We start from the raw sequence: 16,206 nt of genomic DNA, 5'->3' as shown, positions 1-16,206 counted from the left end.
CTAATACCCCCCGGCCCCCCCTCCAAACCACAGCGGAGGGCGCACATCTGTGGCGTCTCAGTTACTGACACAAACACGCGCACACGGGGCTGCTCATCAGTGTGACCTTGGTCATGCATGCTCAGGTCACCTCGTGGGAGAGAAAACACCGGCCGTGCTGAGTCCAGTGTGAGCACAACAAGTGCTCGAGGGGCTGTCACCATCCCGCCACCTTGAGTGGATGCAGCACCTTCACGGTGCACGCGCGGCTCTTCGGCGCGTTTTGGTGAAATACATAATTACAGAAGATAAAAGGCAGTTATCATTAGCTTGATGGAGCGAGCCCCCCCACAGATACCCCTCCCGCATTTACTTGACATCAACACTCAAGGGCGTCTGGAAACCAACTGGAGAGTTTGAGAAAAAGCCTGGATTAAAAAGGATCCAGCGGAAGTGGATCTTGTGCTCACCTTTGCTGCTGTCTTCTCTGTTCAGATGCATGACTCTTGTCACTGTGCACTCATTTAGGCTGTCCTGTTCTTGCAAGAATTGCTGTGCGTCTTTCCCTCCAAAACAGTGCTCCAGGTGAACTCTTATTCCAATTTTATTTCTGGTCCCCCCCCCCCCCCCTTTTTTTTTTTTTTTTTGGGTTAGGCTGCCACGCACGGACGCGTCTGCACTTCTTGTGCGTCCTCCTCCACCTCCTCTTCTCCTTTTTGGAGCAGATAGTCTATGGGTGGTGCTGGGAATCTGTATCACTTTCTACCCGTCTGAGCCTGAAGTCGCCCAAAGGGCTGGTCGCTGCAAAGGTTTGAAGGAGGAGACGCAGCAGCAGACGGGCGGGGTGACGTGAAGTAAGTCGGTAGGAGGCGAGACTCCGCGCGCCCTCGGTGCTGCTGACCATTTCACCAGAGGTCTTAATGAGTGCACAACACAGAGGCTCTCTCTTTATAGGCGTTTGAGCCGAAATATACTGGAGTAACCATATGCGTAATTTCCCTCTGTCTCTCATTTTAATGGGGGGGCTTTTTTAAAGTGCAGCATCCAGGATTGTTGCATTCACCATCTTCATTAAAAAGGGCAAAGAGCACAAGAAAGAGAAACATGTAGAAAGACAGTTGTTAATCCTGACCAACAGTCACCGATTCACGTGAGAATTTCTCAGGATGGCTTTTTACGCACAGCCTGGCCGAGTTGTAGTTTAGGTTTTTGTCTATTTTGCTCACGTGTTGAGCACGCATCACGTGTTTCATTGGAGTCATTGTCATGAGAAGCCAGTGCGCCTTCATTATCATCATCATTCCATTTCAGCCAATGGGCCCACACAGCAGATAAGGAGCATTTACTCACAATTCACGTCCGCCCGGAGCCGAGAGCCCAACGTGGCTCACTGCTGGCCTCTAGTGTCCTCACCAGCTGCCAAACACTGAACTTCACTCCATTATTAGAAGCTGATGAATATTTCAAAGAGCTGACAGTTAGTTGATTCTATTTTAAGCCTTTTACTGAAAGACTTGAACCTGCAGCAGCCAGAGCCACCAGTGATGCGCTCTCACTGTGGGATCATGTATTTTAATATTATTTATTTATAATCAAGACGTTTTATTCTTAAACCTGAAAATATATGTATTTAAATCCAGCCCAAACAGGTTTGAAGCTTACTGGTTGGTTCACAGTTAAAATGAACATCGGTCCGTTTTGTGGCATGATTGTGCTGTTTTGGCACAGAGACCTGTGATCGAAAGGTCGCTGGTTTGACTCCCTGGACTGACAACATCAAAATGTGGATGCCTTACCCTGGGCCCTTGAGCAAGGCCCCTAAACATTCGACAAGTCTTTGTGTGAGTTAATTCGCTGTGGCGACCGCTGACGAAGGGAGCAGCTGAAAGAATGAAAAAACAAAGTAAAGAAAAATGTCCATGGGCATCACCCATACTCCCCTCGCTCGGTTTCAGTCATCTCTCTCTGGCTGCACTCAGTTCATCCAACTTAAATCATTCAGATCCCACTCCTCCCCCGTGACTTCAGGTGTGCCCCAAGGCTCTGTCCTGGGGCCCCTTCTTTTCATCATCTACCTTCTCCCCCTTGGCAATATCTTCCGTAAATTTAACATTCACTTCCATTGTTTTGCTGACGACACCCAACTCTTCTTATCCACTGCACCTAAATCTTCACTTCCTCCTTCCTCCCTCACTTCCTGCTTAGCTGAAATTAAAGTTTACATCTAACTTCCTTAAATTAAACAGTGATAAAACAGAGCTTCTACTCATCACTTCCACCTTCGAAACAACCATCTCAACCATCTCTGTCCGTCCCTCTCCCTACACTCTGGTTCCATCTTGGTCCATAGTTTGGTCATTTCTCAAATTGATTACTGTAACTCTCTCCTGTTTGGTCTGCCGCAAAAGTTACTCCATAAGCTTCAAATGGTTCAAAATTCAGCTGCCAGCATTGTTACCAAAACCTCCTCATGTCACCACATCACCCCAGTTTGACAGCAAATTCACTGGTTTCCAGTCACTTTCAGAATTCAATTTAAAATCCTGGACACATTCAAGGCCATCCATAACCTCGCCCCTCCCTATCTGTCCCATCTCCTGCACGTTATCACCCCTTCACGCTCCCTTTGTTCTTCCTCTTCCATCCACCTCAACGTGCCTCTCGTCCTCCTCAGCACCGTGGGACACAGAGCCTTTTCTCACTCTGCACCCCAACTCTGGAACGCTCTGCCCCCAAGCATCCGTAATATCGACTCCTTCAGACCTTCAGACCTTCAGACCTTCAAATCACAACTCATCGGTTCAACTTAGCCTTCGCACTTTAAGGTTTTGTTATTTTCTTCTTGGTTTAATGTTTTTATAGCTATTTTATATTGTTTTATTTTGTGTTTTATTTTGTGTTTTTAATGTTGTGAAGTGTCCTTGGGTGTCTTGAAAGGCGCTAATAAATAAAATGCATTATTATTATTATTATTATTGAAAATGTGCATTTAATGCCAATTTGTTTTCACTCATTTCAGACTCGTAACAGTTTTTGTCAGTTTTACACAAACCCATCCAGGTCTTGTGACAGTGTTACATAATCATGCACATGTTTCAAGGGAGGTGTATAAACCACGTGAGCATTCTTTCTAACACACATCTGAAGTGAGACTTTACATGAAACTCACTTATGTCTGGTCTAAAAGTGAACGTGTTGTAGCGCTTCAAGTTTAGCATCTTTACAACAACTGTTACGCCTCTGGGGGTCATTTCTAACATGCACCTGTTTCAGCCTAAACGATGTCTTTTAGACATTTATACGTTTAAATAGTCTCAACAAAAAGACAGCTAATCCAGGTTGAAAGGTAGAAGTTTATAAAACTTGAACCTTTGGACCAAATATACATCTATTTTATTCTTGATGAAGCAAACGTTATATGATCCTTTAAAACACATCCTATTCCCAGTCCCTGTGAGTCCCAGTCCCACTGGGAGTGGTGGTGCAGAGGTAGAGAAAATGGGCCTGTGATTGGAAGGTCGCCGATTTGACTTCTTGGACCGACATAATCAAAATGTGGGTGGGAAAGGTGAAACACCCAGGCCTGCCTCCACCCTCATCTGGCTCACTCTGTGCCCTCGAGCAAGGCTCTTAACCCCCACATCTGCTCCCACACAGACCTCTCTTGAAAATGAATCTTTGTGACTCAACGAGACCACCTGTATAAATAAAGGTTAAATACATAAAAACAGTCAACTTTGCAGGAAAAAGTCCTAAATGAGACTTTAGAGAAGGTAACTAAATAAGACGTTCAGTATAAACTCTGCACAATGTTGATAAAACATCTGTGAGAGGTTGGAGGATAAAACAAGAGAGTTAAACTTCTAACTCTGTTTGACCAGTAGACACTGTTTCCAAGACATTCTTTATAAGTTTTACGTGCACGGTGGTGGTAGCATCATGCTGCGACGCTGATTCTCATCAACAAGGAGAAATATGTTCAATCAGTCTGCTTCAAATTGTTGTTTGTTGAAATCATTAATATCATTTATTATAAGACGAGTGGTGGTGCAGAGGTTAGAGAAAGACAGCCTGTGATCAGAAGGTTGCCGGTTCAACTTAAAATGTGTTTTTGGGGAAAGGTGAAGCACCCAGGCCTGCCTCCACCCTCATCTGCCCCACTCTGGGCCCTTGAGCAAGGCCCTTAACCCCCACATCTGCTCCACACAGCGGCGGTGGCAGCTCGGTGTCTGCGGTTCATCAGGAAGGAAAGTAAATTGAACTGAACTGAAAAAACAATCGACAGGTTCTGCAGGAGCTGATTCACTGAGGCGACCCCTGAGAACAAGCAGCCGAAAGAAAACAAACAAAAGAAAAATAATACAAATTAAAACTTTTTTACTGAAAGATGTTAGTCAATAACAATATAATTAAATAATTTAATAAGTAAATAACAGGTCTACACACACACGAATGACAGATAAAAATCCTCTCAGTGTAAATGTTTGCAGAACAACAGACTCTTTACAAAGATCCGTCTGGACTCAGACTCTGATGGAACTCGTGTTTTTTTCATTCATTCATTCAACCTTTATTTAAACAGATAAGTCACATTGAGCCTCGAAGACTCATTTAATTCCCTTTATAATCCAGCTGTTTTTTGCTATTTCTGCCGTCTCATTTTAATTTGTTAAAAATAAAATCTGTACGCCTCTTTTCTGATTGTCCATTGTTGTCATCAGTCTTTGTTGAAATCAGGTGTCTCTTGTAAATGGGTCCTCGAGGCTCAATGGGACTAACTTGTAGAAATAAAGGTTGAATGGATGAATTTACAAGTGAGACCTGTTTGGACAGACTTGTGCTGCAAGAACAAGCTGCAGAAGAACTGTCAGTTCCTTCTGTCATCTGGCCTCTAGATGACACTGCTACTCTACAGTTAATGAAGTTTAGTTGGGATGATTTTAGTGAAACTGGCTTTATTTACAATAAATTAAAGTCACATTTGTATCTTTGAAATGGATGAGATAAACATGGGACTTTTACATGCTATTAAAGTATGTAGCTTTTAAATAGAATTAAATAAACTTTGTAGAAACAGATCTGGTCCTTTCTTGAAGAACTTTGCAGTAAAGACGAGGTGCAAATGTATTTTAAGAGCACAACAATTTGCTAAATGTTTTAATATTTCAATGCTTATATGTTTTTATCTGAACTTTTCAGGGTCTTGCCTTTAAACACATCATCACATCAACATCACATCATCATAACAACATGTTGTAACAACATATGACCCACACAAATGTTTATTTGTCCCATTGAACACACATGAACACATGAACACACATGAACACACATGAACACATGAACACACATGAACACACATGAACGCACATGAACGCACATGAACACACATGAACACACATGAACACACATGAACACAAACACACATATGAACACATATGAACACACACATGAACACACAGTTCTTACAACAATATAAATGTCCATCCATCCATCCATTTTCTTTACCCGTTTGTTCCATTTTGGGTCACGGGGGTCGCTGGTGCCCATGTCCAGCAATCACTGTGTGAGGGGCGGGGGACACCCTGGACAGGTCTCCAGTCCATCACAGGGACACATAGAGACAAATGAGACAAACAGTCACTCTCTCACTCACACCTAGGGGCAATTTAGAGTTACCATCAGCCTAACATGCATGTTTTTGGTCTGTGGGAGGAAACTGGAGTACCCGGAGAAAACCCACGCATGCACGGAGAGAACATGCAAACTCCACCCAGAAAGGCCCCTGGACCGGGGTTTGAACCATGGACCTGCTCGCTGAGAGGCAGCAGCTCTACCCGTTGCGCCACCGTGCTGCCACAATATAAATGTGTAAAATATAAAACTATTTTACTTAACTCGTTACTACATGAAGGTTTACAGAGAAAAACAAAAATAAATGCGTCCTGCTCCACTGGATTCATTCTGCAGACTGATGAAATGATGGAAGTCAAAACTAAAATGTTCCAGTTTTTGTTTGTTTGTTTGTTTGTTTGTTGACCAACTCTCGCTGTCTTCAGTTCAACATGTTGCTGTATTTTAGTTGTAAATCAGCTAAAATCCAGCTGTAGAGCTCGCGTGGGTCGGGTGGGGGCGGGGCGGGTTGGGCTCTCGCGCACACTCTGCAGTGCTCGTGTTGGATGTTATGCTCGTTCCGGGGCGGCAGCCTCAGTGATGAGGCACCAGGCAGCTCCATCACTGTCTCCATCCCTCTCTGAGCCGACGAGGAGCAGACTGCTCAGCGTATGACCCCCCAGGTAAGAAGACATCTTGAAAAGCTGCATCGCGCACATTTAACCGTCATCACAGGTTTCTGGGACCACGAGGCTGAAGCCTCATCCGGAGAGGATGCTGCTCCTCATCATCAGCGTGAACAGGGCGCCGAGCTTTAACACAAAATGGTTCTGTATCTCCTCACGTCGTGCGTGTTTATGAGCACGTTTGTGGTCCAACTCGTCTCTAAAGGTCGGAGCTCGGTTTCTGTTCACACCTTCAGACATGATCAGCTGAGATGATCCATCCTGGTGCTCGATCATTATTGGGTCTCCGCACGGTTCGTGTCGGAACAAGTTCTGTTCTGCCAGAGCTCCTTTAAAAATTAAAAAGAGAAAGAAACGGCTCCATTTGATCGTTTTCTTCCAAAGCTGCCTCGTACTAAATGCTCCCATCTCATCAGTCATTCATGCTCAGCTGGTGAGTCCAGGGAACTGGAGGCACTGTCCTGTCTGTGCTGGTTCATTACACGTTCCAAGGTGTAACGACTGGGAGCAAAGGAAGCTTGGTGTGATCCAGCCACAGCTGGATGTTCTTTGTTCAGAGAGAACAGTGAAGGCATCGCCTCAGCTTCTTGTAGCATCTCTGACTCTGAGCTCAAAGCTCACGAGATGTTTCCTTTTGGTCAACATGCTGATTACTGTCTCTGGATTGTGTCTAATATACATTTCTGTTAGAGGGTTTGCCACCAAACAGCTCAGTGTCAGTTTCTTCCAAATATTCTGTTGGTCACCTTTAAACCATTGACTTGAGCCCAGACACATTTCATTTCCACGAGAAATAAATATTAGGTCATGAAGAAAGCATCAATGTTCTCAAACCTCAACCAATCTCTCAATGGACAGATGTTCAGGTTGGACTGCAGCCAACGCTTGACTCCATTTAAAGGAGGTTCTGATGCATCTATGTAAAAACGAGCAGTAGCTCACTTTAACATAATCTGGACAGATTAGAGCTAAGTGGGAGAGTTTTATTCTTTTGGAAGCATGCATGAGTTCATGGAGAGCGCTAAGTGTTTCCTTGATGTTTGAAGGAAACCATGTGAAACATCAGTCGGTGTAAATTCTCTGAGCTTTGCCAAGTTTGAACTGGTTTCGTTTTCATGGAACTGGTATCCTGAAAGTAACTGAGTAACGTCATAAAACTCGCTTGGGTCCTCTTCTGGGTTTCCTTGAGTTTGTTTCAGAAGCTTCAGTGTTTCCATATGAAAAGGACGTGGATGTGTCCAAGCTGAAACCCAACAAAGATTATAACAATTTTCTGTCGGGTCATACACTTTCTTTTTTTTTTCTGAAACTTTTTCACCTTCCATCCAGAAGGCTTCATCAGTCAAGGAAACACACAACACCAAACTGATTCTTCCCCCAGTGGAACAAACCAGTTTGACATGACTGTTGACGAGGGAGAGGGCGGGCACCGGAGGAGGGGGCGTGCCAAAGACACCATCTTAGCACCAACATAACTGGTTTGTTCCACTTTTGAGTAAGCTGTTTGGGGGAAGAATCAGTTTTGTTGTGCGTTTCCTTGACTGATGAAGCCTTCTGGATGGAAGGTGAAACGTTTCAGCACAAAAAAAAACAAACTGTATGACCTGACTGAAAAATGTTGGATTGTATACCTGGATTATTGAGCATGGACTTTGTTGGTATAAAGATTAAACTTTGTCGACAAGTGAAACTAATACTTGCAGTGAAATTCTGGCGCATGGATCAAAATAGGAGGAGAGATAACTTCCATCTCAGCCGTGTCAATAGAATCACGTTTTTGTTGTTCTTTGTCCTCGTTTGTCCTCCTCCTGTCACTTCCACCTGCTATGTTTGCCCCGCCCCCAAACGGCTGGTTCGTGCAGCACCTGCAGTAAAGGTCAGAAGGCCTCCCCGGCCTCTGTGCTCGGCCTGCAGTCGTAGGACGCTGGTTCTGCAAACGGACCAGAACCGTCGGTGACTCTGACTCTCACATCAGCGGAGACAAAGAGCAGAGCAGTTCATCAGAAATAGTTTTACCTTATTATTTTAAATTGCTAAACACTTTACAGTGAATCATGTTAAAGCTCTTAAAATGCAAAATGTTTATTTTAAACAGTTGCAACTTTTTCTAGATGGCCCTGTTAGTAAAATATTACAAGAATCCAATTTAAGTTGTTAGGTTTGTCTTTATTCTTTTAAAAGGGCAATCAAAATCCCAATTTATGGCAACCAGTGTCATAATAAATACAATTGTGTTACAACTAGAATGAGCAGATTTCAATAAAATGCAAGTTTGAACATGTTGTCATTGATAAATGAACTAGATGTTTTCTGTGTTCGAGACAAATCGCTTTGATTTGAATTAAATAAATCTTAAAAAAATAAATATAATAAAAATACACTGCTACATTTGCTGTGATGCTTCAGCTGGTCTGTGGACTGAGAGGTTCTTAAACTTCTGGTTTTGGTCATCATCATCATGATGACACGTAATCAATATATAACAATATACTCATTTTTTATTATCATTTAGTTTGAGCAGCTTTTGTCCAGTGGTAGGGAGGCTATCCATCAATCAGAGGGTTGGGGGTTCAATCCCCAGCCCTGCAGGCTGATTTGTCCTTGGGCGAAACACTGACCCACCCCTCCTCCTTATCAGTGCATGAGAAAACATAAAAGGTGCTTGATAGGGAGTTTACATTGTATAATAGCAAAGCATGAGTGTGTGTGAAGGAGTAAAGTGGGGACGTAAAGCACTTTGCAGAACCTGGTCAGATTAAAAAGGCTCTGTTTGAGTGTGGACATTTACTCTTAATGTAGAAATATTTACTAGTTGTACATCAAGTGAGTCATTAAATTAACCATTCAGACCCTGAAGTGGTTGAGAAAACATTTACTGATGCTGCAAAATAAGTCTGGAGACAATTTATATTGAAATTATTATAAACTTTTGTTTGCAACCACAAGAGTGGACCTGTAGACAGATGTTGGTCATCATCCATGTTTATTCTTGTTTTTTATTGTCGTACATCAGCACATTATAACTGTGGAAACACACTCTATTAAGATTGTTCTTGTTGTCGTTAGTTATTTCATCACTTCTTGAAGGGCCGATCTATGAGGTCAGTCTCCTTATGGCTCAGTTTTATTAAAATATAGCATTAAAAGATTATTTTCATTCGTTTTCCTACTGAAACAAATTTATACATGAACCTTGTTTCATCTAATTCTGCAAAAATCTAACAATTTTATAGAATATTTGGACAAGCTGGTGCTGTTTGAGTGCTGTACAGTCAAATGTAGCAGTCGGTCAGCCATATCACTCTTAAACTGGCTTAAAGCTTGTCCAAAACCACTTACATACATATATATATATATATATACATATATATATATGAATATTTTTATGAAATCTCGTCTTCTCTTTGTGTGGGGGAATGGTGGAGCCAAGGTTCAAATCCCACTGCTGATCATAACCAAAATGTGAGTGGAAAAGGTGATTTGCTCCCCCCCCACTCCCGGCAGTCCGCTGCACCACACAGGCCTGTGATAGCTCTGTGGTTGAGACAGGAAGGACATCCGGTATAAAGCGACTGCCAAATCCTCATGTGATCAGCAGCTCGCTGTGACCACCCCAGAAGAAGGAAGGAGAGATCTAGAAGCACAAGGTCATCTCTGTGTGCAGCTCATGATGTGGCACCAGAATGACAGAATGTTTCTGCGTCTCGTCACCACAGTCTTGGTTGATTTTTTTTTATTTTAAGGGCAAATTCTTGGTTCATCTTTTCCCTCTTGAGGGTCTCCACAGCGAGTCCTCGTCCATCTCACTCTGTCCTCTGTGTCCTCTGTCTCACTCTGTCCTCACTCCAACTACCTCCATGTCCTCTCTAACTGCATCCATACATCTCCTCTTTGTCTTTTTTTATCCTTCGCTCCTGGTGCAGTTCTGCTGGCACCCTGTCTGTCAATAGTACCGGTGGCAGGAGTCGTTAACCAGGTCTGGACTGAGTGGCTGCTGTGTGGACGAACGTGCATGTTTGGTTTGACAAAAGTGTCTTGTCTTTCCTGACACAACCCTCGTCAGGCTTGGGGCCAGCATGAGACATGCACTGCTTGTGCTCCTTTGTGGCTGGTTTTACAAGAGCAAATACCACTTTCACTAAACGACGAGTTTTGACCGAGGGACAAAACTAAAAATGAAGTGAAGTCAAAGTTTATTTATGTGGCACATTTACAAGAACCTCAGCTGACCGAAGTGCCTCACAAGAATCACAACGACATAGATAAAAATATGATCAAATAAATAACATTGAGTCTAATACAAATAAAATGATGAAAACTGGCAGTAAAATACCAATAAAATAATAGTATAAATAACAAACAAGATATACTGTTTTATTTGCTGCCATTTCCCAAACCTCCAATCAGTCAGGTACTAATTAGGAGCTGAAGTGAAGTTAAAGACCAGGGAGGACAGATGTGTTTCCAGTGTGGACTTCATCTGATCTAGAGACAGGGAGATCTTCACAGACAGAGGGAGGTTGATCCACAGCCTGGGTGCTGCCACAGAGAAGGCTCTGTCTCCTCTAGTCTTCAGCCTCGCTTTAGGGACGGCCAGCAAGAGCTGGTCGGCCGACCTCAGGGCTCTGGATGGAGCTGCAACAGCTCGTTTAGTTAACACAGGCCCAAGGAGTTTAAACACTTAAAAACAACCAATAAAACTTTAAATTTCACCTGAAACGCAGCAGGGAGCCAGCGAAGGGAGTGCAAAACAGGGGTAATGCTTTGTGCCTCCTTGTGTTCGTCGCTGCAGGGAGCTGTGGTCCAACCTAATACAAAGAGTTACAACAATCTTAACACGATGTAAAACACGTGTGGATAGTTCTCCCCCTCAGGTTCAGGAAGACAAGGTTTTAGCTTAAATGATAAAATGTAGAAGGAGTTGCAGGATTCCAAGTTACGTTCTGTGAATCATTCAGACAATATACAGTTTTTTCAAAGTTTCATTAGAGAAATTTATGGTAGAAAAATTAATGGTGGTAGTTTTATAATTCTGTTGAGGGCGTCTGATACTCCAGTTAATGTGTAGGTAGTACGGGTTGTTTAACGTTGTCTGAACTTAAACAGGAAGAGAGAAATAAATCTCGCGCTTCATCTCTGGATTGCTTTTTGTATTGCATCTTGTGAAAAAGCACACGGTTTGAAAAGTCAAGTCTGTTGAATTTATGGCTCTGTTTCCTTCTTGATCAACATTAAAGAACAACACTTTTAAATATTGATCCTAACAGGAGACCTGTCCAGGTGTCCCTGTGATGGACAGGTAAGAGGTTCCCACAAGTTACTGCAGACCTCTGGAGGACGTGCTGGTCCAAACTGTTCAATGTGACAGTTCACTGCTTCAAGTGTGAAGATACATTGGCCTTCCAAGCATCCATCCATCCATCCATCCATCATCCATCCATCATCCATCCATCCATCCATCCATCCATCCATCCATCCATCCATCCATCCATCCATCCATCCATCCATCCATCCAGCCATCCATCCATCCATCCATCCATCCATCCACCCGCTTCTTCCTTTTTGGGTCACAGGGGTCACTGGTGCCCATGTCCAGCAGTCACTGAACGAGAGGCAGGGGACACCTGGACAGGTCTCCAGTCCATCACAGGGACACATAGAGACAAATGACACAAACAACCATTCTCTCTCTCTCACCTAGGGACAATTCAGAGTTACCAGTCAGTCTAACATGCATGTATTTGGTCTGTGGGAGGAAACTGGAGTACCTGGAGAAAACCCACGCAGCACGGAGAGAACATGCAAACTCCACCCAGAAAGCCAAAACAGTCCATGCTCAATAATCCAGGTACACAAGTTGCCGGCCCTTTTCCTTGTTGACAGTCAAACTGGTTCAAAACCAAAAATGTCCATGCCCAATAATCTAGTTTGACATGACTGTCAACGAGGAAAAGGGCCGGCAACTGAGGAGGGGGCGTGCCAAAGACACCATCTTAGCACCAACAGAACTGGTTTGTTCCGCTTTGGTGTAATCTGTTGGGGGAAGAATCAGTTTTGTGTTGTGTGTTTCCTTGATTGATGAAGCCTTCTGGATGGAAGGTGAAATGTTTCAGCATTAAAAAAAAAGAAACTGTCCAGATGACCTGACTGAAAATTGTTGGATCCACCCAGAAAGGTCCCTGGCCGGGATTTGATCGGGCGACCTTCTTGCTGAGAGGCAGCAGCTCTCCCAACTGCACCACCGTGTCGCTCGTCTTCGAAGCATTTTACACCAGAAATTCTGCACCATGCTCAGAACCCCAGTTTATGTTTTAAATACAATCTTTTTGTCACATAAATAAATAATATTGTTTAAACTATTGGTTCGAGCAGTAACATAAGAAGAAACGTTCAAAATGTTCTAAAAAAGTTCAATCTGGTCCTCTGGACATTCAAACAACAAAACAAAGCAAAGCAAGAAAAATGTAGAAACGTTTCTCATCTCATCCAGAAGACTTCCTCAGTCTGAGGTGCTGTATTCAGCTCAGTCTCAGTCTCAGAGTGGATCAACCAGTTTGCTGCTGACAACCAGAACCAGCTGCTCACATGCTCAAGAAGGACCATCAGCCTAACAATGGATCAAAATGTTCTTGATTAACACGGCGTCCTCGTGATGCTAAAGACTTTTGACTATCTGCTGATCTGTTCAAGACAAGTTAACGAAACTTGTTACGACTGGTGTCAGAAGGATTTGTAACGTGTGTGTGTGTGTGTGTGGGGGGGGGGGGGGGATACAGGGGTGCTGTGGGGGGGGGGGGGGTAGGATCTGTTTTAAATTTTTTTTATAAAGTAGATGCCATTTCCTGAATTCTGGTGCATTTTAACGGGTGTTTAAACATCTATGTTTACCTCTATAAGTAAACAATTGATTCAGTAACTATTTTAGAGAGCATGGCACAACCCCCCCCCCCCCCCCCCCCCCCACACACACACACACACCACCCCGGTCAACAAAATACCTTGAAGACATGAGCGCCCTGTGCTAGAAACAGTGCTGGGTGATCTACTGTTTCATGGCAAATGACCGGGGGGGGGGGGGGGGGTGTGTCCAAATGAATATTTTTTAATGTGAGGGGGACACGTCCCCTTCCCATATACTTGTTGCAACACCTATGCTTGTTACACATATGCATCATCACTAGACAAAGTGCCGCATGCACTTTAAATCTCCTCAGCTCCAAGGTCAAGGTCACAAATTAAGGTCAAATATATATTTTTTCATTTAGCCTTTATTTATCCAGGTAGTCTCGTTGAGCCACGAGAACTCATTTTCTAGAGAGACCTGTTTGGGAGCAGATAAATTTTCAAGGTCTTTGCTTACCAAGGTCATAACTTCTGATCATCCCACTGCAAGTTAACAAAACTTCAAACACGCGGCTACACGTCACGTCATCTTTTCATCACTCCAGCTCTAAAGTCACAAATCAAGGTCAAAGGTCGAACAAGATCTTTACTTTGCTACAGATTGCTGTATAACAGTGTGTCAGCAGGTTTATAATGTGACGTATGCTGTACTCTTACATTTCATGGAAGGATATTTGTTAAATGAGACAGAACGGGGAATTGACCACCCGACCAGGATGTGTGCACCAGCTGCTTTATTCCACTCACAACAAATATTTACTGGACGGGGCAGTTTAGATCAACCGTGGAACAGGCAGGACTGGAAGCATTTATGATGAAATGCATTTATCTTTGTCTTAGTTTTTCTTGTCAGGTTAAAAATCTGATGAAACTTCAGTTGCTTATAAAGAACTGTTGTGTATCTGACACCTCATAAATAATTTAGTGAGTTGAGAATTTCAGAATTAGATCGTTTTGTAGCAAAACCTTTTGAAGTATGTCCTAGAATAAGTAAACTGATGCAGGCATCGACTCTCTGTATAGAATCAGCATTCGTACGAGTCTAAATCAGTTTCACACTTCTCAGTAAATTGATCCACAATGGAGAGGAGCTAAATAGCAAAGAGTGAAAAAGAAAAGAGAGAAACTGTTCTCCTGTGGTGCTGGCTGTAAGAGAAACCCATTCATAGCTGCATTAATCATGGGTGGCACCGAAGAACGGCTCTGAAGCGAGGCCCAGACAGAGAGAAAGAGAAGCTCTGAAAAAGCCTCATTCATTACGTGTGTCTGAATGCCAGCTTCACGCTTTCACCTCTGAGCTGTCACTATCAGACCAGCGTTAACGAATCCTGGAGTCGTAGCAACTCTTCTCTTAATTTCCCCGAATGCTTAAAGCTCTCTGTGTTTTCACAGTGTTGCCTGTAAGAAGTTAAAACTGTAAGTAAAGTTGACATTTGGGAATATTGTTCCTCTCTCAGAATCATAAATTCACTTCAGCCTTTATTTATACAGGTGAGTCTCATTTTCATCAGAGGCCAGTGAATAAAGTCTGCATTGGCTTTGCAAGTATAACTTCATGCTCCGAGTAAACAAACGTGAACACGTTGAATATGAAGCAGGTAATAAATGTTTGAGTAAGAGGCTGTTTATTCTCAGTTTGTTGTATTTTTAGAGTTTCTTCTCTTTGGAGCTGACTTCAGAGCTGAGACGACCTCATATTGATCTGTGACGGTTGTGCTATAATGCAGCTGCGTGCGAGTGCACAGAGCATGTTACAGACAAAAAAAGCCCCGAACAGCAAACCAAAGCTCTGCAGCAGAGGAGAAGTGCAGGCGGTTACAGCACAACATCATTTAGTGATGAACTGAAACGAGTTCTGAACCTTGTTATAGTCTTTGAACGGCCTGACGCCGGATGCTCTTTAGTCTTTGCCTTCACTCACAACACTTATTTAATTAATCAATTAAGCACATATACATTTTCTAGTACACTGATTTACAAATAACACTTCATCATTTTCTAATAATACATCATTAATCAATTTATAGTTTTTAGCATGACTTACAGTCCCAACAGTGAGCATGAAGGAGAAATACGGACGTGAAACTTGGTTTTTCCAAAACAATTATTTTATTTCTCGATTTTATAAATAGCCTCATGCACTCTGCTGTTTTTAAAAATGACACAAAATGCAGTTGTTACTGGACATAAAGCTGAAACTTTTGTGCATTCATAACCAAAAAATTAAATAAATAAAATAATTCCCATGTGGACTGCCTTTTAGTTGTACTCTTAATTAAAAAATAAAAAATAAACTAAGCAACCAGTCAAACCAGTGGAGGGAAAAGGAGAATCTGATAAAGAACATATTCACTATCAACAGTGTTCTCTTGATAAAACTGTTTTATATATTGAACTTTTTTTTAAATAATACAAATTAACAAGGCGGTCTGTGATGTTCATGAATGAAGAATGTAATCAGAAGACATTCTGTAATTGTGTTATTCAATTAACAACGTGATGGACAGAGTTGTAGCAACTACAGGGGAATTAAGTTGATGAGTCACACGATGAAGATCTGGGAGAGAGTTGTGGAAGCAAGACTTAGACGAGAGGTGACAATCTGAGCAGCAGTATGGTTTCATGAAGAGAAAGAGCACCACAGATCCATCTTTGATTTGAGGATGATGATGGAGAAGAACAGAGAGGGTCAGAAAGAACTCCATTGTGTCTTTGTGGATTTAGGAAAAAAATCTGACAGAGAGCTGAGAGAGGAGGTGTGGTGTTACATGAGGAGATCTGGAGGGGCAGAGAAGTATGTTAGACTGGTACAGGACATGTATGAGGGAAGCAGGACATGTATGAGGACAACAGGACATGTATGAGGACAGCAGGACATGTATGAGAACAGCAGGACATGTATGAGGGAAGCAGGACATGTATGAGGACAGCAGGACATGTATGAGAACAGCAGGACATGTATGAGGACAGCAGGACATGTATGAGGACAGCAGGACATGTATGAGGACAGCAGGACATGTATGAG

General features: G+C 42.8%; 1 protein-coding gene across 1 annotated transcript in view; it reads left to right on the top strand.

Annotated features, from left to right (window-relative positions):
- Positions 1-6,166: 6,166 nt before the first annotated feature.
- apba2b (amyloid beta (A4) precursor protein-binding, family A, member 2b) overlaps positions 6,167-16,206 on the top strand; it is an 88,407-nt gene continuing 78,367 nt past the window's right edge. The window contains exon 1 of the mRNA XM_037689442.1: positions 6,167-6,275. The gene's annotated coding sequence lies outside the window, so the exon portion shown is untranslated. The remainder of the gene's footprint in view (positions 6,276-16,206) is intronic.

Source organism: Nematolebias whitei, chromosome 2 (genome assembly GCF_014905685.2).
Source record: "Nematolebias whitei isolate Nwh7 chromosome 2, NemWhi1, whole genome shotgun sequence".
Classification (NCBI taxonomy): Eukaryota; Metazoa; Chordata; class Actinopteri; order Cyprinodontiformes; family Rivulidae; genus Nematolebias; species Nematolebias whitei.
Note: the sequence above shows the minus strand (reverse complement) of the source record. Positions and strands in the feature narration are given on the sequence as shown.